Raw genomic sequence first — 25,051 nt, 5'->3', positions numbered from 1 at the left:
ATTAAAATGAAATGCGTTTACCAATTCCTTTAATGCCTTTAGAGGTGCTCTGTTTAAAACTTAGTGCAGACTCAAAAGGCAAAACATCTTTGTCCACTTATTTTAATGCAACAAGCAGGCTTATAAATAAATTGTTTATTTCACAATGCCTGTTTTTAGGAATTTCCAACAGTGTCCTTTACATACATAATAGGAGAATGATGATCTAAGGTCAGCACAAATGTTGAGTACATTTTAATTTGTGTTACTTTTCAGAACACATTTGAAAATATGCCTAAATTTCATAATTATCCAATAGAATTCATACACATATATGAGCTACTGGGATAAAAATACATATTGCAGAAATACGCTCCAGTATTTTCCTGAACTAAAAGGACCTGGTATATTATGTGCATTTTTCTCTAACAGGGAAATAGAAAATTAAATTACTGTATCATTACTGAAACAGCCTTCTAAGTTAATTTAAAATTTTATCAGAAAAAAAGGAAGAACAATAAGATGATATATAGAACACACTGGATAATGTTGATATTGTGAAAATAAGAACTGTAGGTTTCTGTAACAAATTTCCCATCAAGGACATCTAGAAAGGAGCCTAGAATGGTACAATAGAGCCACCTACACTACAATGATGTGATGTTTGGTGCATTTTTTATAACACATAATTAATAGAACATAAATTGAACTGCTAAATAATATGATGTTGTTTTACACAATGTTATGTTTCCAAGTTAGTAAAGTAAAACCAGAAAAAGTTCCACAGTATACAAACAACTTTATGAAAAACTGACACGTAGAAATGTGAGTCCAAGTTTTATTTCCCAGAAATTCATTCACAGTCTTGAACATTATGAGGGAAATTATGCCTTCTGGAGAAAAAGAAAAAATAAAAAGAAAAATTGTTTAGAAAAAAATTACAGAGACTAATGTTGATGAGCTCCTGTATTTCGATATATAACTATGGTGCTACCATGCAGTTTTTATATTATCCTCTATATTGTGAGCAGAATAATATAAATTCTTAAATTTCTTAGTGTAACATCCATATTGGGGGTAAAATGTAAGAATATAATTAGTACACTTGTTTTTGCTAATTTTACAAAAGAGTCTGTCAAGTGCAATTTATAATTTACTGTTTTCTGAACATGCCAGTGTGTAAGAATTTCTAATCTGGAGAACATTTACTTTGCAAAATTAAGATGTTGTGCATTTAAGTGCTGCTGGATACAGACTCAAGCAAGCAAGACAATTTAAGTCTTATTTTGTTTTTCTTTTGTGCTGATTTTTAACATTAAGAACAGTTTATCCTGAAGCTCCAGGGAGTATATCGTGGTCACAAGTGTAGAGGTGAATATGTAGTCCTGCATAGGGAAGACAGAGTTGTGATTTTCTGTGTTGTCACTAGATGTCATTGTTCTTCTCAATATTTCTACTAGACATTAGAAAAGTTGTCCAATATGTCAGTGAGTATGTATAATTCAATAACATGGGTTATAAAGAAGAGAGTTTTGCTCTTTAAAGAAAGTGAGATGTCTTTCATAATTTGTTTTGTTGGTTGTGATTTGATGCCTCTTTGTGTAAAGTTCTGCACACAGGCTGCATGAATGAAGGCTGCCCATTCACCTTGCTCTAACCACTTCACACTGAGTAGATGAAGCTCTGGTGAACAGACTGTTTGTACCATTGCAGAGAACACCTAAAGGTGAATGGGACATGGGAGAGCCTGAGAGGGAAAAAGTCAGGGAGACCACAGCATGAAGACAGCTAGGCAAAAATTCTGAGTAAAGCAAAGAGCGAGATGAACAACCAGACCAAAGCAATAGGAGAAAGTGAGTCTTTTCCCAGGGCCGTGGCTGGGAATACATTGTTGGCAGATGCTTAGGAAATTTGGTTTTGGATTGAGAGTGAACTCTAAGGGAAGAATCCACTCTGTGGTCTGGATCAGCCTTATTGATGAAAAGGCATCATTATGGATCAAGCATCATTCAGGTGTATTCAATGTCTCTCTCTCAAAGCTGCTTGAGATTATCTCATTACCACCTTATACTATCTGACACAAGGCTGTGCACCTACTTCAAATATTCCTAACTCATTGTCAGAGATAAGGTTTTCTATTTTCTGTTTTCTTTTTTCCTTAATCACATTCTAAGTAAATGTCTTAGTATTTTTTTTTTTTTTACAATGTGTCGATAAAAGATATAAGTTATTACAGGTTGATATTGTCTTCTTGCTTGATGTGTGTTAAATTCATTTGGAAAGAAGATGGTTCTGAAAGACAGATAATACTTGCCCAACATCATTATAAAAAAGGAACTTTTGCAATTTTCCCAGGCATAATTAATGTCAAAAATTGTTAGATATTTATATAATATTATTTTCTGAATAAGGGAAATTTGATCACTTATAAAAGCAAATGCTTCTAGCTTTAAACTCCCTTTTCCACTTTTCTATGTGAGATATGGTATATTAATTCCTATTCCTTTACTAGATTAACCTCTCATGAAAATTTTGTGAAATTAGGTGGCTAATGCATGTGTGCATAAGTTATGGGCTAATTTTTATCTCAAGATCTTATTTTTAAAACAACTGCCTTAGAGATTTTATATACTATAAAATCAGTTTTGTCTCCTAAATTCTATGGAAAAAATCCTAGTGACTTTTAAAATTCTTTTATTTTGACAGATGCAAAGGGTATATCAGAAAACTATTTTGATATGAACATCAAACAAAAATATAATAAGTTGTCCCAATAAAAAATTTGCTATTTTAAGGTTTCTATAAGGCTTTATTTCGGAATGGATTTCAAGAGAAAATGGGGTGGGTTACATTACATTTATTAGTAAGCAACCTTTCAGATATTTGGCAATCATCTTTTCTAATTATTTGGAAAAATCTGTCTATGCAGGATGTACTGCAATTTTAAAAATATTTTATTTTTTATGATTGTGTTTTATATATGTAATATAAAATATTTTTTCACTTCTAAGATGTTTCATGTCTTGGATACATTTATTATCTCAATTTAAACACATGTACAGCTATGTTATATAATGTAGAAATACTTTTTTTAAAAAAGTTATTTTCATTTTGTATTATTTGTTTCAATGTAGACTATGAGTTCTGTTCTGTATCATGGCAAAAAAAACATAGAGGAAGAATTTTCCTTCTGAAACTGAAGTGAATTTTCATAGTTGAACTGACTTGTGTCATTGCAAATTAAAATATTCCGATTTGTAACTTATCCTCAATGTCTAAATGAATTTCTTAGTGTAATTATTTTCAATGACTTGAGAGATTGAATGAAAAAAAAAAAGTGTGTTGGGAGTGTGACTTCTTAATGATAGACTGTGTGGCCAGGTCATGGCTTTGACCTGACCACCCAGAAGTTAATTCTCTCAGGAGTGTCAAAGAGAAGTTCTAACATCTCTGTAGTCAATTATTCACTGTAACAGAGATACTGGTAGGAAACTCACAGTTCCTCACATCTGTTATTTGCCTTCTGTTAATTGTCCTTATTACTGAGTCCAAAAGTGTTTGAAACACTCTTTGGAATAGGCTTTATATAGTTGTGGGTTGCAGGCCACATTCAATGATCTCTGGTAGTTGCCATTAACATCTTTCAGGCCTATTAGTAATAAGAAAGTGGGTTTGGAATATAACCATGGCTTTTATTTTCTTTCCTTAAATTGCTGCCTTGGTTTTTGAGTGCCCTTCTTTTTCATGTTCTTGATAAAACCTTTGCTGATGTCTTGAACTGAATTCCATTCCAGCATGTATCACACCTGCTTACAGTGCTTGCTATAAATAAGAAATCTGGACTCTGCAGACTCAAAAATGAAGTCAAAACTACCAGTTTGTTGCCATATTAATGAGGAATATATCAGCATAGTTATTATATTCAGGCTGGCCTTGGAGGTTTCTCATGCATCTGACATAGCTTAGCTAATTATAAACTATAGTGCTTTAAGTCATGAAAGCCCATGGCACTGTACAAACAAAATTATAAGCATGTAAATGGATTATCAGTAGGAAGCTTTTTGACTCAGCAATTTTCTTGTTAGGACCTGAAGTTGAAAACAATATATCTTTTAAAACAATTAGATTTTGTAGCCAGAGATGAAACAGCCATGTTTGTTCTCAGTATATTTATTGAAATTAAAATTAGTCTGTTTATGTATATTTTTATAAGACAAGCGTTTAGTTACCTTTTATGGAAAAAAAAAGATGAACAAATCTTTTATGGAAAAAAAAGATGAACAAAGTGCTGACCTTTCCTTAAGCCTGCATTTCCTTTAAAAGACAATTCCGAGCCTTATATTTCCATTAGCAAATCCTTCCTGCAACAGTGCTATGATCTTGACTGTCCTCTTTGCATAATGACAATCAAACATGCAAGTGCTTGGAGAGCTACATTTAGAAATGAATGAGGTACAGAATGTGGATCCTGACTTCTGCACATCTCTGTGCATCTCTGACCTCAGTACCAGGGAAGGTCATAGAGCAGCTCATCTGGAGTGCCATGTGGCATGTGCAGGACTACCAGGCGACCAGGCTCTGCCAGAAAGGGTTTGTGAAAGGCAGGTCCTGTTTGACCTCCTTATAGGACACAGTCGATGGAAAGGCTGTGGATGTTCTGTTCCTGGACTTCAGTAAAGCCTTCGACACTGTCTCCCATAGCATGCACATGGAGAAAATGGCTGGTTATGGCTGTGCTGTGCACTGGCTAGAAACCTACCTGGATAGCTAAGCCCAGAGAGTGGAGGTGAATGGAGTTACACCCAGCTGGCAGTCAGTCACCAGTGCAGTTCCCTAGGGCTCAGTATCAGGGTAAGCTCTGTTTAATGTCTTTATTGATTATCTGGACAAGAGGATTTGGACAACTTCAGTCAGTTTGCACACAAAACCAAGCTGGGCGGGAGTGTTCATCTGCTGGAGGACAGAAAGGCACTGCAGAGGGATCTGGGCAGGATGCATCGATGGGTTGAGGCCAATGGTGTGAGGTTCAAGGGTCACAACAACCCCAGGCAGTGCCGGAGACTGTATTGGGTTTGCATAGCCAGGTTTTGGAAGTGGGGTGGGAGGAGTGGTGTAGAATCTACAGGAGTGGGTTCTGTGAGAAGCTATAAGAAGCTTCCCTCCTATCCAAGCCAATGACAGCTGGCTCCAAGAAGGACCCTCCACTAGCCAAGGCCAAACAAATTGTAGTAGCACCTCTGTGATAGCTTATATAAGATGAAAAAAAACCTTGTTATGCAGCTGTAGTCACTCTCAGAGAAGAGAAGAATGATAATTTATGAGAGGAACAACTCTGAAGACACCAAGGTCAGTGCAGAGGTGGGGCAGGAGGTGCTTCAGAGGCCAGAGCTGAGGTTCCCCTGCAACCTGTGGTGTAGACAAACATCATGGAGAGGCAGCTGTTCCCTGCAGCCCATGGAGGTCCTGAGGATGCAGAGATCCACTTGCAGTCCATGAAGGAAACCCACACTGGAGCAGGTAGATACCCATGAAGAACTTTAGTCTGTGAGAAGGAACCATGCTGGAGAAATCTGGGAAGAACTCTCCTTTGGGAGTGACCCCATATTGGAGCAAGGAAAGGACTCCTCTCCCTGAGCAGCAGCAGAAATAACCTGTTGACTGAAAGTAACCTCCATTCCTCATCTCCTGTGCTGCTGTGGGGAAGGAGGTGAACCCCAGGAAGGAGGTTAGGATTGGGAAAGATATTTTAAGATTAATTTTATTTCTCATTATCCTGTTCTGATTTTGAGCATTAATGAATTCAATTAATATCCTGAAGCTGAGATTCTTTCATCTGTGATGGTAGTTGGTGAGCAATATCTCCCTGTCCTTACCTCAGCTCATGAGCATTTTGTTATATTTTCTCACTCTTATCCAGTGGCACAGGGATAGGTGAGTACCTGGCATCCATCAAGAGTCAACCAACCATACAACCTTACATCAGAGTGGCAGGAAAGCTGCCCAGTGGAAAAGGACCTGGGGGTGCTGGTGACAGCGGCTGGACATGAGCCAGGGTGTGCCCAGGTGGCCAAGAAGGCCAATGGCATCCTGGCCTGGATCAGCAATGGTGTGGCAGCAGGCTGCCCAGGAAAGTGGTGGAATAACTGCCCCTGGAAGTGTTCAAAACCGTGTAGATGTGGCCCTTGGGGACATGTTTCAGCAATGGACCTGGCAGTGCTTGGGTTAACAATCAGCTTTGATGATCTTCAGAGTCTTTTCCAACCTAATTGATTCTGTGATCCTATGATTCTCAGTTATCCAGTACTGGATTCATCAGTCAGCTCACTCAAGTAAGATGACAAGCAGTAATGTACAGTTCAGTGGTGAGATGTACTAATATAAAAAATCTCTTTGATTTTTCAGTTTGGGGACCATGCTGAAACAGGTGTGATAACTCCATCTGAAATAAGAGGAGCAGTAGACATTGTCAGGGCCAGAAAATGCAGCAAAGGAATTTCTACAGATTTCTTCCTAAAGAAACTGTCATTGACATTATTTTCCAAAATACTTTGTGTGAAATATGATACTGTACACAGTGAACTGGTGATGGGCATATTTAATACTGTACTGCCTTGAAAACAGCGTGCTACAGTATTGCAAGTAGTGTGCATGCCTATTAATGATGCCCGATATCCTTAGAAATGAGGAGAGAAAAAGGGGATAGATGTAAGATAAGGGGGAAAAGAAAATGAGAACAATATGCATCTGTAAGAGAGAGCTAATAAAAAATAATTTTTGCTTTCACTGAACAAAAGTAATATCTGAATAACCAGAGCTGGTTGGAAAATGGGAATTGGCTCTTGGGGAGAAGGAATTTTCTTTGTATCTGGAACAAACTCAAACTTTTTACATTTATAAACATAAAATATATGTGACAGTGAACAGCGATTTCGAGCTTTCCAATATGGAAATGCTTAAAAATGTATTTAATTGTGATATAGGAAGATGAAGTACAAGTTCTTCTGCATGTGTCAGCATTAAGATTCAACATGCATTTCCCACAACACTGCTGATTCCTTTAACAGGCGATAACTGGGATTCCTGGAAACAGAATCTAAGCATGCAGTCTGATTTAGCACTTCCTCAGTCTGTTTAGCCTTTCATGATCTGCAGGGCAACAGGTCCAATTTTCATTTTATAGATAATGAGGTCAAAGAAAAATATCCTCTTTTACCTCCTTTAATTCTTAACATGCTTTGTCCTTGTCTCCTTCTATCTGCTCTCACCACCTTAGTGTGGATTATAATTTCAAGAATGTAGAATTTTCAAAATCAGAACACCATAGGTATTAAAATAAGCAAAAAAATGCAATCAGCATCCTGCTGTTTCTTCCCACTCTTCACCTGAAAACTCTGAATTTTGTGTAGCAGGTTTTCTGTAAGACCTGTAGTACAACAGGTTTTTTTTCTGCTGTTTTAATTTTTTTTTTTGTTTCTGAATTAGCCATAGTGTTATACAAAGAGTTACAAAATAAAATAAGTTTCTCGTATCTCCAATATTTGCAAAAATACCGACTCAAGATTTTTTAAAATTCAGCAGTGTGAAATCGCTCTGGATAGAGAAGTTCCTTTTTCTAATGAATTCTTCTCCTTAATTATACTGCTTGAAGTACCATTTTCCTTCTGCTATCTTCTTCAGAAACATTTGGCAGCCTACCAAAACAACCATACACACAAACTTTCTAAAACTGAAGTTCCCCTGCATTAAGAAGGCAAGAGCAGCAGATTTTGTGGGCAAATCTGGAAGCCAATGTGTGAGTTGTCACAGCAGGTACAGCACTGGCAACTCATTATCTGACCAAGCTATAGAGACAGGTTTTATCAGGTCAGGGGATGATGATTTAACACTTCCCGAGCAGTGCTCACTCCTAGCTCCCAGCTCCAGACAGTGGCCACAGTAGAGACGAGAGCTGTCTCCACCAAAGGCGTATCACCTCTGCATGGTAGAGATATTATTTAGCAAGATGGGAATACAGGAAAATCAAAAATCCTCAGCTTTATGCCTGGGCAGGTGACTTTTGTTCTTGCTCTCTGTGTAGATCTATAATGATGCAGCATTGAATTATTTACTTAATTAATTAATTAATCTTACTTTTTATTTGGAATCTGTTTGGCTGGCAGGCACAGTCGGGGTTCACTGAAGAATGGCGCCAGCTAAAACAATTTTACAGCAAAAAGCAGCAGAGAGCAAAGACAGAAAAGCATTACAGACACTGATGGCAGAAAGACCACTCGTTTACGACACTGAAGCGATAATGAATTTATGTAATATCCTCAAATTTCTATTGAGTGTTTTTCTTAAGTTAGTACTGTGAAAAGCTGTGGTCAAAATCCCGTAGTTTTATATTTAATTTTTCTATTAGTTTTATTTTTTGCCATTTTGTATAGACTTCTTATTATTGTCTTAACAATTAAAATTTAATTCTCACTTTTTAAATTAATTTTAGTCTATTTTATTCTCTTCTTGTCCCAAAAAATTTAAGAATGTGTAATATCTTTACATTGAATAATAGCAAGAAATGTACTTAGTTTATTTCAAATAGGGAAGAATATATACCCCTTTCTTTGTAAATTCAGTATTAATTTGTTTATTGATAGTATCAACGATAACGTTACAGAATTTAATGTATCTTGTAACTATTACTTCTATTGTGACACCAAAGATAAGCAATTACCTAAAAGCATAAGAAACATAGAATCTCTGAATTAAAAGGATTAAAGATCATTTCAAATATGATTTAAAATCAGTATTCCCTCTGATATGCCACATCATAAAAACAGTACTTGCAAACTTGCAAAATTTTACTTCTAGGGTATCAGTTGATGAAAAATATGAAGCAGTGACAGCAAAATAAATAAAATGTGGTGAAATCTATAAGCATAACTGGAAATGCATTTTCAGCTGCCAGCAACTGAAATATCTACTAATTATATTTAGCACTACACAGCCACTACAGTGTAAGTTACTACTATTGGAAGCTGCTCGCCTTAGGACATAAAATGAGTATTCTATGCAGTCCAAGAAATCAACTATTTAATACCAGGAAATGTTAATTCAAAACACTTCTAGTTTCTACCTCCTTTACATTGTAAAAAAATGTCAGACAGATTTATTCAGAAATTTTTTACAGCATATGTCCTAGGTGTAGTTTTGGATTAAAAAATGTTGCCTTGGGGACTTTTGGTTCAGAAAACAGTATTACTATTGTTGTCAGGCATTTCAAGTAAGTTTGTCTTGTCCCCAGGTTTAGAACCAAAACAGGCTTATTTATGAAAGAATGTACAAAGAACCATTTTAAAAAGAATACCACTCCATAAAACTGATGTAACACTAAGAGTCTTGTTCAAGCTTTGGCAACATGCTATTGACATAGTGGTAGACTGATCAATGCCAAGAAAAACCCTAAAGTGACAAGACATACTGTCCCTAAAGTGACAAGATTATAATAGTCATTCCATGCCATATGAAATAAAAATAAAAAAAAAAGCCCAAACCAAGCCCAAAAAGCCCAAACCAAAATATCCAGCCACAGTATTTAAAAAGAGGAGTTTCATTTCTATTCCGTCTACTGTCAAAACTTGCAGAAAGTTAAAGAGCCTAATTCCTGACCGGGCATTTAAAATCATTATGCTGAAAAGCTAAACTAGCTGTAAGAAGCAGTAGCTTATTCTTCACAGATGAAGAGAAAAAAAAGGTGATAAAAATATTTTAAAAATATTCATTTTGTCAGGTTGGTTTGTCAATAATGAAATAGAAAATCTGATTAGCTTTTTTGCTTTGCCAGTTATGATTTTCCTTTTCCTTTTTATTCTTCTTCGCCTAATCATTAAAAAGAAAAAAAAAAAAAAACAACAACCAAAACCCCCCCCCCCAAAAAAAATAAAAAATAGGAAACCAAACCAACCCAAACCCAGAATTCTCTAAACACCCTGAAGGATGAACCTCAGTTATAGAGTCTTGAAGGATACAAAGAAGTTTCTTGCTATACTTTAAATTATTTGCATGTTAGTTGAAATCCATATCCACCACTTATTATCTTTAAATATCTATAGCATAGTAATTATTTTCTATAAAAAACAACTCTACTAAACAGCAAACACTCAAAATGTTGAGTTCTGTATTATAATAGAATTTTAGTTTCTACTGAAAAGCTGTTTTCTAGGAGCTTTAAATAAAAGATGTTGTCGTCAAATTTAAAATGGTGGAATTTAATATTTTAGCATCATAAAAAGAGTATGAAAAATAAATGGTTACTGAACTGTGGAATTACTTCAAGTATACACATGTATCTTGATTTGTAAAAATAAGTGTGAAATTTAAGGAGATGAAAATTTATTTAGGTAAAATACCAGAAAAATTCAAACAAAAAAATTAAATCAGTAATTGAAATATTGAAATTATTGAAATTATTTCCACTTGCTATTTTAAATTATATTAAACTTTTAAGATTTAAATATTTATTTAAATATCTCCAACCAAATTAGGGGAGTAAGTCTCTTCTGTCTGTATTTGAAGAACTTTTATTCCAAGTTATGAGAATAACTTCTGCCTAATATTCTGAGTGCATTTTGGATTGAGACCTAAGGTCATTTCACAGCTGTCTGGTCAGACTGTCCTCACAGAATGAACTCTACAAAGATTGAAGAAATTTTCTATCCATCCTGAAAAATGCATCAGTTACTAAGTATGATGTGTAAATTAAATGATATAGAGGGGCCCATGCTGCTCAGGACCCTCTGCTGGGCTGTCTTTGGCTCCATTTGTCTCTGAATTCCCTCTTCTGTGAAACTGTTAAGACAGCAAGATAATAATTAGTTTTTATACATTTAATTTGAAGTTTTTGAAATAATAAATGATAACACAGGGTGTATTGCAGCCCACCACTTCAAAGCAGTGTTGCTTTTACTCTGTGACTTGGATTTTGCATGAAGGCTTTTAGTGGTATTTGGGGACAGGAAATTCTAGGGTAGCAGTGGAGGATTGTGTAGGTCAATGGAAAATATATTTGATGCCTTCTGGTCTATATCACTTGCTGGAGCTCATCTTCAGCATGAACTACTTCAGGACCCTATCCTGATTTTTTCTTAGAAAGAAGTAGCTGGAGTGGCCTGCAAAAGAGCCATGGAGAGACTTTGGCTCCAGATCCTGGCAGATCATGCCCTGTCTGTGCAGTGTGAGCACAGCCCATGCTGAGGCTGCAGTGTTGCAGGCAACAAAGTGTTGGTAGCTAGGAAAGTTTATTCTTCCTCCTACATGTGCATTGATCAAAAGATCTGAGTGTGGAGATAGAAAACTCAAGTCTTAATCTTTGTGTCTAAGGTTATTTGGTGACCTTAACCAGAAGATTGTCCAATTCTTGATACATTACTTCGAAAAGTGCAGTCCACAGCTGTTTCAAAGAATGACTTGTAAGTATGGAGAATATTTTAATGTCATCTACAGGACTGCCACAGGATAGGACTTATCAAAGGACTAAATAGGAACAGCATTATATTTAAAGCTAGTAAGGTATTCCTACCTGAATATTTTTTACTGGTAAAGGCTTATGATAGAGATTCATCTTGTTCTTGAGAAGTTTTGGATGGTGGTGCTGGTGGTGATGATGATGGTGTTGGTGTTGAAAGGAATTTAATTTATTACCCAAATGGAACAGCATATAGTGCAATTTACCTGCACTATAGCTTTGAGCAGACACTGTTGGACAAAACCACACCACATCCTATAAAGGACATTATTGGAAAATTTTAAAAATAATTATTAGATATTAAATGTGGAAAGACTACCCGAGAAAACACAGCACTACAATACTTAATATTTATATGCTTCCTAACCTGGCAGGGAAAGCTATGACAATCTTCCATCACTATACAAAGTTAGGAAGATATATAAAGGTATTTTAGAACTAATCACTCAAAAAGCCCAATAAAACAAAAATAACCCCATCAAAACTAAAAGAAAAACAAGCAAGGAACTGAGAAGTTTAAACTACATTTTACTGGGATAACTGAAAAAATTAAAGGGCTAGAATTTGTTGACATTTGTTTCTTTTTACAAACTGCTGCCTATAGTGATCTCTCTCAGGTTTAAAATGTAAGAACTGAAATGTTTTATATATCCAATACATAATTCCAGGGGACAATAATAATAACAATAAGAAAAGATTTTTTTTTGTGTTTTCAACTCTTCCACTCTGCTTTGTAACATTTTTTCTTTTTATTTTTTGTACCAAATACAAGATCACTTTCCCAGGAAAGACTGGACAAGATGATCTTCTGAAATCCGTTCCAACCTGGTCTGTTTTATGACATCATGACTTTAAACAGCATTGCAATGATTTTGTAGCTCACCAGTACCTGAAAGACAATTATTAATTCAGATATATGGGCTTGCAGAAGTGCTGACAGTCTGACCTTCAGCTCAGTATAAATGTTGATCAGTGAAGCATTCCTTGTTTCTCTACATTGAAAACAAACTAACCAAATACACCACACACACACTAAACCAGACAAAACAAACAAAAACCAATAGTAAACCAGAACTGACTGATCTTCCTAAGAATTATTTACTTTTGTTTTAAAGAAAGACAGACAATTTATGTTTTCCATTTTTATAGATGTGCCACAATCTGCAGCATACCTTTACAGTGCCTTACATGCTTTGTTCAATTGTGTCAGAATCTTTTCCATACCATGGTTAAGGGCTTCTACTTTTGGAAATCTGTGTATTTATAATTTCTTTTAAACATTCGCTGTTTCAGATAATTTCTTTTCTGGAATAAATGTGTTATTATTTAGGAGCTTTTGTTTCAATATGCTTGTGAGCTAATTACCAGAAGATCCAGGCATAGTTTTGAACATAGTTGTGCTCTAGTATTTTCAGCTATGTCAGTCTATCTGTGTGTATACTTATAAATTGCCTAGAGACCTGAAAGTTACACAACTTTTAGTGAATGTATACAGATGGACTATGACTTTAGAAAATGCTTAATCTTTGTTCTCCAGGTCTTGCCTTGAGATTTCTACAGAAATATTATTCACTTGCAAAGTAGTTGTGGTATGAACACTTGTAAAACTTTAAAAAGTAACCTATTTTCTATGACTTTTTTCCTAGAAAAAATATAGAGATTTAGCACTGGAGGGAGGAGGGAGTATTCTTATATGACAAGCTAATAGTTTTGTCCTCCATATCTGTAATTATATTTTCTTTGCATTTGTACTGAAATTAAGTTGAATTGTGTGGGAAAAAAAAGCTTTTTATGAAAAATGTAAAAATTACAGAAGCTATGTAAAAAGTACCTTTCCTAAAAAAATGCATGCCTATCTAAAATAAACATGGAGAAGAGTGTATCCTTAAGCCTTCCTTAAGAACATGCCTCGAATTGTACAAGATTTGTTTAAATCTTTAGAATTTTAAAAAATCTTATGTATTGATATTTTTATTATGAATACTTGCATGATCTCAATAAATTTAGACCACATTAAGAAGCTTGTTTCCATAGAACTTCCTTGTCCAAACCAAAAGACATTTTATCAAATAATTCTGAAATTCTATCAAATTATTCTGAAATTTTATCAAATAATTTGAGGCATGTGGCATTAACTGCCTTGGTAATAAAAACCACTACCTTTCATAGGATCTTCTTTGGCATATGAGATCCCAGTTCCATGACTACTTTCTGAAAATAAAGAAATGCTCTTCTGTACAGTCTTCAGCTCTGTTAAGAAATGTATTAAGAGCTGATGGTTTAAAAATATTTTCAATTGTATTTTTTTTTTCACATTAAATTCTTGCTGATTATATATTAAGTCTCTAGTTAGTCAAATGCCTTTTAAGTACTTCTTCCTAACATGTTCAGATATTTGGCCATTTTCTCATATTACATATAGAACCTTTAAAAAATTCATGAAAGGTGATGAAATGATCTTCCAGGAAACATGTCATAGTTTAAAAATAGCACACTCCACTGCTTAATTGCAATTGGCCATCAAACTCATATAAGTATCACAAAGGAATTTATTATTGAACAGTATTACAGGCACTGTTCATGTATTAACTAGATTAATTATATTTGGCAGCCACAGATAGCCTTACATCTTTAAAACACATTATGAAACATAATGAATCTTCACAACATGATATAAGAGATCTAAATGAGACTGAAAATGTGCTCTCTGGGAGTGATTTCTTTGTGTAGGATAGACCAGATATTGTACAATGCTAAAATAAAAAAAAAAATATATTGAAATTTCCTGGCAACCTCTTTCAAAGTATGTATGCATAATTTTTTATAAAAACCTTAATAATGATTTCTTATATGGTATAAGAGCATATATACACATAATTCCTTATTTGTAGAAGATATCTATGTATGGCTGAAATATTAGCACAGATAAATATAAAAAGACCGAATGAAAAGCACTGTAAATTGAGGATTCAGAATATATCCATAAGCCTATGAAACATCCTAGAATAGAATGTATAAGAATATTTCAACCAGTGGACTCATTATGAAATGATGTTTCATTAATCTTTAATTTCTGCTTTTTACCTTCTAATAAATTTATGTAAAATTGTTTGAAACATACTTTTCTGTCAAGATAAGTTGCAATAATGGTGCAAGTAAAAATTTTAAACATCCTGGATTAATTACAGAAAATCTACCAGCCAAGATTTCATGTCACTTGATTTACCATCAGAAATTCCATTTGGGTCTATTACAGTGCACCAGCTCTCAGCTTAGAAATCTTCTTCAATTATACAAAACTTTTCTTTTTGACATCTGGGAAAAATGCTATATGTTTATGCAGTGATGACTACATGGCAAATTATTTTAAATAGTTATTGCTACAACAGTAATTGTAAAATAAGTTGGAAAATTTCTTGTGAACTTTATTGCTTGTGACTCTAAAGATGCTTTCACGTTTTCAGATTTTTTTCAAATTTTTGTTCCACATAACAAATAATATAACTTAGATTTCTAAGTTCAGTTGTGAGCTCTCTGAAGAATAAGCAAAAAGAGGTACCTATTGGAACTGGGAGTTTCATGTCCATTTCTGTATTGCTTTCTAAGGACTAGACTGAGAAGAGGAACAAGTGGTCTTGGGTTTAGTTAATATTTCCTTCCATACAGATGTCACTGTTTCTGTGCAGATGAAATTTACAACAGTTACCTCACTCTTGAAGTAGCAGCTGGCAATTTTATGTTGGGTATGATTTGTATACTAATTTAATATGTCATGTTCCAATGAAAAAAGTCAAACCTGGGTTGCATTGTTACCCGCATAGTCAATTAGCCTGATTTTTTGACACTTGAACTTTCCAAATTCCTATTTATTCAGCGGAGCTGCTCTAGGTCCAGCCCTTTAGAAGACAATTTCAAATGTTCAGTCTTAATTTAGGTAATTCTCTTATTCTCCTAGTTTTGGAAAACATTAATTTCACCTTCACCTTTTCTTTTGGGAAATCAAAAGTTCTATTCATTTTTTAGGAAGAAATTATTGCACCATGGCCTTTCAAGTGATCAAACAACAGCCAGAAAAGAAAACCCCTTTTAATTTTTCAAGTAGTCTAAGTTTTACTTTTAGAGTTTAAACATGGATTTAAATGAGTGTTTAGAACCATTTTTGCCAAGCATTTTAACCTTGCTTGAGGAAATTGAAAGTTTTCTGATGTTATAAGTAGTAAACTTGTGGCGAACTTTTGTATTATCTATAAAATAATACAAAACATCTGTTTGACCCCTATCAAGTGAAAGATATGAAATTCATGCATACTTTTCTCCACAGAATATTTTCTAGAGAGTGATAGTCTTATGGATGAACTGGCAGTGAAGTATACTAATAAATTGAAGAAAATAGTAAAGTAACAATTTTCTATTTATTTCAGTATTGGAACAAGCTGAAAGTTAGTACCTGACAAAACACTGGGAGAAGATATAAAATACTCAGATGCTGGCATCAGTTTTTTTTTTTTTTTTGTTAACAGGTTTATTTAGTTGGCAACCTAAGACAGTGTCTCTTGGAGAAGTCATTCAGTAGTTTCTCAGTATTAGCTTAGTATATGCAATAGAAAACACATCATGCTTCTGTCTTATATGTTGTGTTCTAAAGATCACTTCCACAATGAGTTATCACATAATAAATATCTTTGTCATGGACTAATGTTTCATTGTTATAACATGCAAATCATGAGGGTAGTAAGAAATTATAACTTTACTATCGTTTTGTAGGGAGCAGTGAGATAGTGCTGTCCCCAGCTATGTACATCAACTGAGGGGGAATATTTGGGAATGTAAACATATCCAACTTTAAGGATAATGTAATTTACTCAGAAAAATCAGTGTGTGGCCTATGTTACTAATAACATTTCAAGCTATAGAGAGAAAAAAAATCACAACCTTCTCTGAACAATCCAGAAAATACATGTAATGGGCATCACTTTCTCAGGAAAAAAATATTCGGGTTTCATTCAGATCAGTATTTTTATTCCATTTAATTATCAAAAATTACCTGCCTAGTTTTGAAAATAGCAAATATCAGCAAAACAGGCTTTGAAAACATGCTCTCTTTATTTTAGTGAACTTATCCAATATTCAACTTTATTGGAGAATGTCATGTGAAAACACACATAAGAGCTTTTAATACTTGATTTTAGAGGAATTATGGCTACTTAACAGATTACCAGGAAATAATAGTATTCTAGTAACTTTAATTAAAAGTAAGCCTGGAAAATGTGTATTTCAGGGAATATAACTTTAAAATGCATCTGTTTTCTTGACTAACTTTTCTTCTAATCTCTTAGATTTTGTCTACATTGTACTTGACATTTATACTAAGACATTGTTTTAATGTTTAATCTCTATTTTTGAATAAACGGCAAAAGCAGCATGGTTACAATGGCTCAAACATAGCATGAAAATGTTTATAGTTCAAGCAGTGCTACCCTGATTTTCCATAATGTTAAAAAGATTCCATGTTTCTCATGGGTTATGTTGGCAAAGTACTGTAAAATCAATCTATGTCACGACAGCTTTCCAGATTTCCCAAGTGTTAATAGCTAGTGACCAGAGGGCATGACTTTATAGACCTAATCTTCTGACTGGACCTTTTGATGTCTGCCTTTGTACCAGTTATAGGTTATTTTTTTCAGCCATCAAATGCAAGGAAAAAAGAAACAAATGTCAAATAGGTGTCTTATGTTTGCAGTAATAATTTCATTCTCAGCTTCCCTTGACTAGATCTAAATTTTAGTATGCAATTATAGGATACAGTGCAATGCCTTGCCATTCATCTTCAGGGATAACAGGGAACTAGGCCTAGATTCAACTGATCCTGCAAAGACCTCAAATATATGTCTGACTTAAAGTGTACAGGTCCTATTGCATTTCACCATCTCATCAGACTTAAATAATTTCCAAAATGGAGGCATTTTTCTGAAGAATATTTCAGTAGACTGACAAGAGAGGAGTCTGTAGTTGAGCTGTCACCTAAAGCTGTTTTCTGTCTCAAAGATATTACAATTTAGGAGTCTGTTCTTCCGAAATTTTGGGAGCATATAGAAAAAGAAGGCACATTTTTATGTTTTGTGTGCTTCCTAAAAGTGGCATTTTCTAAGCATTATACTTTTAACAGGCTGAGGTAATTGTGAGGGAAGACTTCCATTTTTCCCAAATATATTTGAGGAAATAATCAGTGAGGCTTCAGAACTTCTCAGTTTGTTCACAATCACATAGTTAGTGGTTAACACCATGGATGGTGCTGGGGTATTCAGCATTTTTAGTGATGTAAATGCAGTAGGACTTGGACTTCAAACTTTAGAAAGGCTGCTCTAATCTCATGAAAATTTGTACTTCAATCTGCAAATCACAGAGGTTTGCTACTTAGATTGTCACATGTTTGCTCTTTATTGTACACCTTTAAATAATAAATTAAAAAGGAACTAAGAATGGCTTTGTATACAGGGAATATTGGCCCATTTTCATCTTCCAAATCTCATTAAGTACTTTATAATCAGCTTATTATTCTACTTCTGTTAAGAACGTTTTAGTCCACTTCTCTATGTAATGAATAATAATTTCCCTCTGTTTTCTACTTATTTTAGGACAGTAAACGGTTTGAGATCTTGTATTTTCCATGTTTCTTAGGAACCCTAAGCATCTGTGGTTCTATGTACCTATAAAATACTCTCCAATTAAGTACTTGTCCATCGCTACATCCCAGCTGCATATGCACAAACAATTTTTTATTCAGCAATATATATTAGAGCAGCTTCTGTATACTGTTCCTGGGACAGTGAGAATTTCTTAATACTATAAATCGTCTAGGGTTTTTTTTCCTATTATATTTGGCTTGAAACATAACTGTTATCTGAATTAGCTTTCCTTTGAGTACTCAGCAATTTAAATTATGTTTTAATTCTTAAACAGCTTTTACTTAAGAAGTTGACTCTGGCTTCAATGTCTTTTCAAGTATGAGTTTCAGTTCTCATCCTTTCATTCAAGTTATAAATTTATGTATCTTTGTCAGAATACAAGTTGTCACTTAATGCTAGAAATTGTCAGAAATAGAATGCCCACATTTTGGCCACATCTGACAAAAAGAAAATAAATAAACTTGTGTACAAAGAGTAATTATCATGATAATTCCTGTCTAAAGAATTTATCAGTACATCTGTGTAAAGGTGAGTGAACAACATTACATATTTGTGCATGAAAGGTGATCTGCAGACCCCTGGAGGTTGTTGAACTGGTTCTAGAGACATATGGGAAAGGCAATTAGAAAATAAAAATGTATCAGCTTGCAGAAATTAGCTCTCTGGGACTTGTACGCCCACTGGTAGGGGTAGGGGAATTACAATTTGATGAATTGAAGATAATACTGAACATGAAAAGAAAGATGCTTCATATAGATAAACAAAGTGTGTAGGGGGAATATTGCCTGGGATCAGTACCAGGAAATATGATATTATGAGAAACTTAAAAACTTCTAGTGTTTGTGTTGCATAGAAATGTCTGTAAAATATGGTAAGGGCTGAATAGTCTGACAAGATAAATCCAATCAATTTCTTAGTCAATATTCAATGAATTAACAGGTTCACAGTGTTAATAAGGAAAATTATTTTAAGCATCAAGACAGGCATGATAGATAATAGGAACATAGATATTTACATATAAATTACTACAATTTATCTGGAAACAAATATCAGGCAATAATGCTCTTAAGTTAAGGGGACTGGATGACCTTTGTTCAAGAACTTTGAAAGAACTGGTACAGGAAATCTCACTCTTAAATTAGGGATTGTTAATGAGATTTTAAAATCAGGAACACAATAATATTAAACATGTTACTTGTGTTTTAAGATATCAGCAATGATCTAGACAGGTACACAGCCTTTTTCATTTAAGAAAGAAAAAGAAAAAAAGGTTTTGAAGACTTTTGAAGAGTTATTAATAATCAAGACAAATATAAAATTGGATAAAATTGTTATGTGTTTACTAAATTAATTTGCTCTGCAACCTTATTTTGCAGACAAAGTAGTAGGTGGACTCATAGTGGTGATATTTGTTATAATGTTACTAGGGAAATTGCTATTTAAAATAGAAAGCATGAGTATAAGTAAGGAATTTTAAGGTAGATTAGGAGGTAGAAACAGAAGAAAAAAAGGACTGCAAGAAGGTAATATTATTTCCTAAGTAAAGTGCTACTAGAGTTCAAATATTTCACTTAGTATTTTTGTTCACGGAGTGTACTAGTGGCATTTTCATATGACTCAGTGTTAGGAAACTACCACTACAGAGAAGAATCAAATTACAGGATCTTGCAGTAGTTCAGTAGGAGAGAATGTAAAACTTACATGTTTGACGTCCTAACATTTTTTGAAACTATGAAAGAAAATAGAAAGTCTATTGATGACAACGAGCAATAAGCTGACCACAACTGAAAAGCAAGTTCAGTGACTCAACACTCTCATATTACTTTCATAATTACTGACCTTTTTTATGACATAATCTCAACGTTTAAATGGTTTGATTTTGTAAGGCCTGAAGGTTTTGACATAGTACATTTATTGCTGACTAAGTTACAAACAGGCAGAAATTACTTCCTTACAAATAAAATTAAAGGAAACAAAACCAAGGCAAATCACATCAAATATAAAGATTTTCATTCATTAGTATACATTGCCTCTCAAATACTCAATTTCATATTCTCATTTCAGAAAGAAATTACAGTAAGGTGCATCAATTTTTTTTTCTCAGAGAAGTTATATAAAAGGTATATTTGATATAAAGCTGGAAGATCTAAGTTATTTATTATGAAAATAATAATAAAAATTACAAAATTCATTAGGGCATCTGAAGACATTTTAGGAATCTTCACACAGAAAATATTCATTTTCATTTCTTAAAAGGAAAAAATTACAGTATGTCTATTTCCATCTGAAAAATAACAAGAAAAATTTTTGATGAATAAACAGTTCCAGAAAAAACAGAATTATTTTATTGAGTCATTAATGATTCTAATGGTCATCTACAATTTAGATCTTCAAGAAGCATTTTGAGATTATTAAGAAGGTTATTCAAATGTCTAAACAATATTATAAATAACAAATTTAAATTTAGTTGATTAAACTGTTTATTTGACATCAGAAAAGCATACTTGATATAAATTTAAGATATATTAGGAGAAATGAGATTTTGGTAAAAAATATCTCAAACATTGTCCTGTGTTTTACATGGGCCCATTCTACTACTTTTCCTTCCCCATCCCAGAAAAGAAGCTACCTAGATAGGAAAGTGTCAAAATAAAGTATTTGTAAGTATAATTGCACAAGATTTGTCAAGAAATGTCCTTTTTCTCTGTTTCTTGTTGGAAATCATAACTGAATTGTACCATTCAGGTAGTTATCATTCCTTTTATAAAAAAGGAAACTTATCTTCAGAATAATATATCATGCTTGGTAACCAAGGAAGCAGCCATCTTCACTAAACTAATGTGCAACTGAATAGTGAATGTAATGCAAACATTACTAGCTATGATAAAAAAAAATTAAAAATTATTAGTGAATAAAATTTCATCCTACCTTGTAATTTAATATACAAGTACTCTGAACTGTGTTCTATTTGAAATGCAGTTGACCAGAATAATGCACAATAATCTCCATATTACAGAACAGGTCATGAATATTTGCTGGAAGTGTATTTTATCTGACTTCAGTTTGCTAACATTATATAAATAAAAAACTGTCGTCATTTTCTCATGGTTTCCATTTTACAATTGTTAAAACATACAATTTGTTTTCTTGAATAACTGCTGCCAAACTGTCTTTGGGAATTTTAGTAATGTCTAATATTTTCACTGAGGTAAAATTTGACAATTTGTGGTTACTGGAAGTCTCTCCTGTTTCACAGCAGACATGCATCCAAACTGGGAGCGTGTTACCAGGCCCATATTCCATAGGAGTAACATGACTCCTTACAGAGAGCTCAAGCTCTGCTTCTGGCCAAAAATAAGATAGCTGGGACATAGGAAACAAAATAACTTGATAAATACGAGTGTGGACTGTCACTTAATTTAATAATAATAATAAGTCTGTATTCTGTCAACAAACTAGAATAGTTGCTTTTCTTGCTTTTTTAAAGGCAAAGAAGATTCATTGGTCAGTCAGTGGGTAGGAAAATGGGTACAATGGGAAAAGAGAGAACAATAATCTGCACCTCCTATTTACATTTCTTTTGCATAGATATAAAGTTTCTGTTTATATTAGTGGAATGATCTTTAAGGCATCTTACTATTGCCTTATGCAATAGTAAGATACAAGCCTTTGAGCAAAATCACTGGTGCTTAATCTAAGGAGGTATGTTGCTATGAAGGACAGTTATTTTTCTTCAGGTATCACCAACCAGTGGTATTCAGGACAGAATTATTATTTCTCTTCAAATAAGATCAAAAGATAGTTTAATCTCCCTGAGATGCCCTGATATTCTTTTCCACACCACTCCTTCTATGTCAATCTAAATCTATGGAGCATTAAGGATCTTTTTTTTATTAGTTATAAGACATAAATGGCACAGCAAAAGTATAACAACTGATGCTTACTAAATGAGATGAGGAAAAATACCTATCTTTTATACAACTAAGAAGATTTTACATTTTAAAATGAGATTACCTGAAAAAATCTCTTGCTCTAATTGAAGGGAAAACAGAGAGACACAGAACAAGCTAAGAATTTAATAGAACACACATAAAATATTCATTTTTCAAAGTTTCTGACCTGAAGATTCTTTGGACTTCAAAAAGGGCTGGGGCTTGGATGGAGAATGTTCTGCTCAAATTACATTTATAGTTCAGCACATCATTTTCAGAACAAAAATATACTTGATAACTAAGCTCTTTTTGTTCTTAAAGGATAGCCGCAAGCTCTTAGCAACATTACCTAATTCATGATTGTTGTTCAAAACTGAACTATATGTTTTTTGAAGTTTTGTCTTTTAGTAAGTTATGGGCAAGTTATGTGGTGTGGGTTATTTCCCCACTGCATAGTGCTCATTTAGACCCCTCTGGGCAGAGGAAACAAATTTTCTGTCATTTTTCAGTTCAAAGTGTCTGAAATCATGTGAGACTGTCAGAACCCACTGGGGTGATGTTTCTATAGCATGATACCAAATGCACGTGGCTTGTCTTATGATTCATCATGTAAATATCTGAGGATGGAAGGTCTGTAGGGATTTAACAAGACTATATAGGGAGAATAGAGACAAACTACTATTATCTGGACTGCTTGTAACAAGTGCTGCTAAGTTGCACAGGTTTTTCATTCTTAAGATAGACCTTCCTTACTCCAGAAGAGAGTCCAATAGAGAGCTAATTTATTTGCAGGGGAGATGGCAGAGGGAGAGCACAGGACAGAATCCTAAATTTCTTGTCTTGATATGCAGTCATATAACACTTGTGAGCAAAGAAGTCTAAAATATGTTAAGGAGGTCACTGGGTTTATCTGCTCACTCTGATGAGGGTTCTGATTAGATGAATTTGTGCCTTTGCTTTCTATGCTAGTATTACTGAAGACAACTTGTGGGGACCTAAAAAGTTTTATGACTAATGGCCTATCATTTGGATTATTTTCTTCAACTATGTGCAATGGGATTCGTTTCTTACCATTCCATTAACTACATGGATATTTTAATCTATATGGTCTTCATGGAAAGTTTATAAATAATGATGCCATCCTAACACTCAAAATATAGAAATTAATCCCAAATGTGGACATGTTTCACATCCATGTGTTATATTTCCATAATATTGCAAGTGACTATGTATTAGGATTTAGGTGAGTGCTAATTTTTCTATTTTAAATAATCTCTTTACCTTTTTTTTTTTTCTTAAAAGTGCATGCAAAAATGCTATCCCTTTATTTTTTTTTTAATAATAATTTTTATTTCATCTATCTTCCCAAAGCTTTAAATTACCATCTGCACTGGTCAGTTGTGTTAGCAATGTATTTATTGCATGCTCTGGAGTTGATCTTCAGAAACCCTTTTTTTCAGTGGTACCATATTTCATGCTCCACAACCATTTGTAACTTCGGGGGCATTTTGAAACTTTTTATGGAACTAAAAAGTTTGATAAAATTCTTTTTTATTGATACTTATCCAGAATCTACTGGTTTAAGTCACCATCTCATCTTGCATAGTCTTAAAAATCTGCCATTGGTCATTATTGCTATTTAGTAATGACACTGATGAAATTTCTGTGAACTTATATTTGGAGATTGCCTTTCAGCATTGCTTTAAGAATTATTGTTACCTTTCCATATACATGCATTGCTCTACTGTATTTTAAGAAAATATTTTATAAAATTACTTGGGTTTTTTTTGCCTCCATTTCATAAAAAATAAAAGATGTAGTAAATTAGACCAATCTCTTTGGAAAATTTGGACTAGGCATATAAATATTAGTTCTACATGCCCCAGATACAGTTTTCTTCTCAGGATGTGTACGTCTGTATTATATATTTTCATTGGTTTTGTTGAGTTTTGTATTAAAAATCTAATATTGCTAGAACAGGCTTAGATACTGTCATAATTTAGAAAGGCATGCAGTGATAGGACATGGGATACAAGGTTTTAAAATAAAAGAGAGTTTATTCAGAATAGGTGTAGGAAAGAAATTTCTTACAATGTGAAATACTGGAGCAGATTCCCCAGAGAGCTCGTAGATGACCCATCCCTGGAAATGTGCAAGGTCAGGTTGGACAGGGCTCTAAAATACCTGATCTAGTTGAAGATGTCCCTGTCATCGCAGGGGTTAGGACTAAATGACCTTTAAAGGTGCCTTTCAACCCAAATCATTCTATGCAGGATAATGGCAGAAATGTCACAAGGGAAACTCTTCCTCTGGTGTCTGCTAGTGCATCTATGAGAGGAGTAAAGAAAATATTTTAGAGTACTTCAGTTTAACAGACATAGACCTTAGTCAATTTTTAAGTGAATTTTGTGGTATGGCTAGTAATTGAAAATCTGAGTGATGTGGGAGGAAGAATGCATGGAAATCGAGATGCAAATAATCCTCTCTTTGGTTTGCCTTCCCCAAAAAAACAGAATGGAAAGATGTTTGCAATTTTGCAGTGTTAATAGGCTGATTGAAAATAAGGTGAATAGAACATACTCTTTAAACCTCCCTCTTTAGATATTTTACTGGGCAACAAGAACTGAAAATTCCCAAGACTATTAAGAGAGAGAATGAGGATAGATCCTCACTCAGTAGTCCAATGCAATTATTATTGGAAGTGAGAAGTGGTTCCAGATAATCTGAAACATACTTTGTCCTAACTAATTCAGTGGAAAATAGTCAAGAAGACTTTGTATAATGTCTGGAGTGTAGGGTTCCTTCACATCAGGGAAGAGTCATAATCACTTGTAGAGTCCTGTTTGTGTCTGTCTTGTCCACCCTCCAACTTCATGCCTAGTTGAGATTCCACTTGAATGAGGAAGATGGATTCACTGTCATGTAGCCTAAATTCTAGTGGTCAGAGCACA

General features: G+C 34.0%; 1 protein-coding gene across 10 annotated transcripts in view; it reads left to right on the top strand.

Moving 5' to 3' along the window:
- PDE4D (phosphodiesterase 4D) overlaps positions 1-25,051 on the top strand; it is a 530,620-nt gene that overhangs the window by 256,371 nt on the left and 249,198 nt on the right. The window lies entirely within an intron of this gene.

The sequence above is a fragment of the Lonchura striata genome, chromosome Z, assembly GCF_050655825.1.
Source record: "Lonchura striata isolate lonStrDom1 chromosome Z, ASM5065582v1, whole genome shotgun sequence".
NCBI classification, from domain to species: Eukaryota; Metazoa; Chordata; class Aves; order Passeriformes; family Estrildidae; genus Lonchura; species Lonchura striata.
This window is presented reverse-complemented; position numbering and strand designations above follow the sequence as displayed.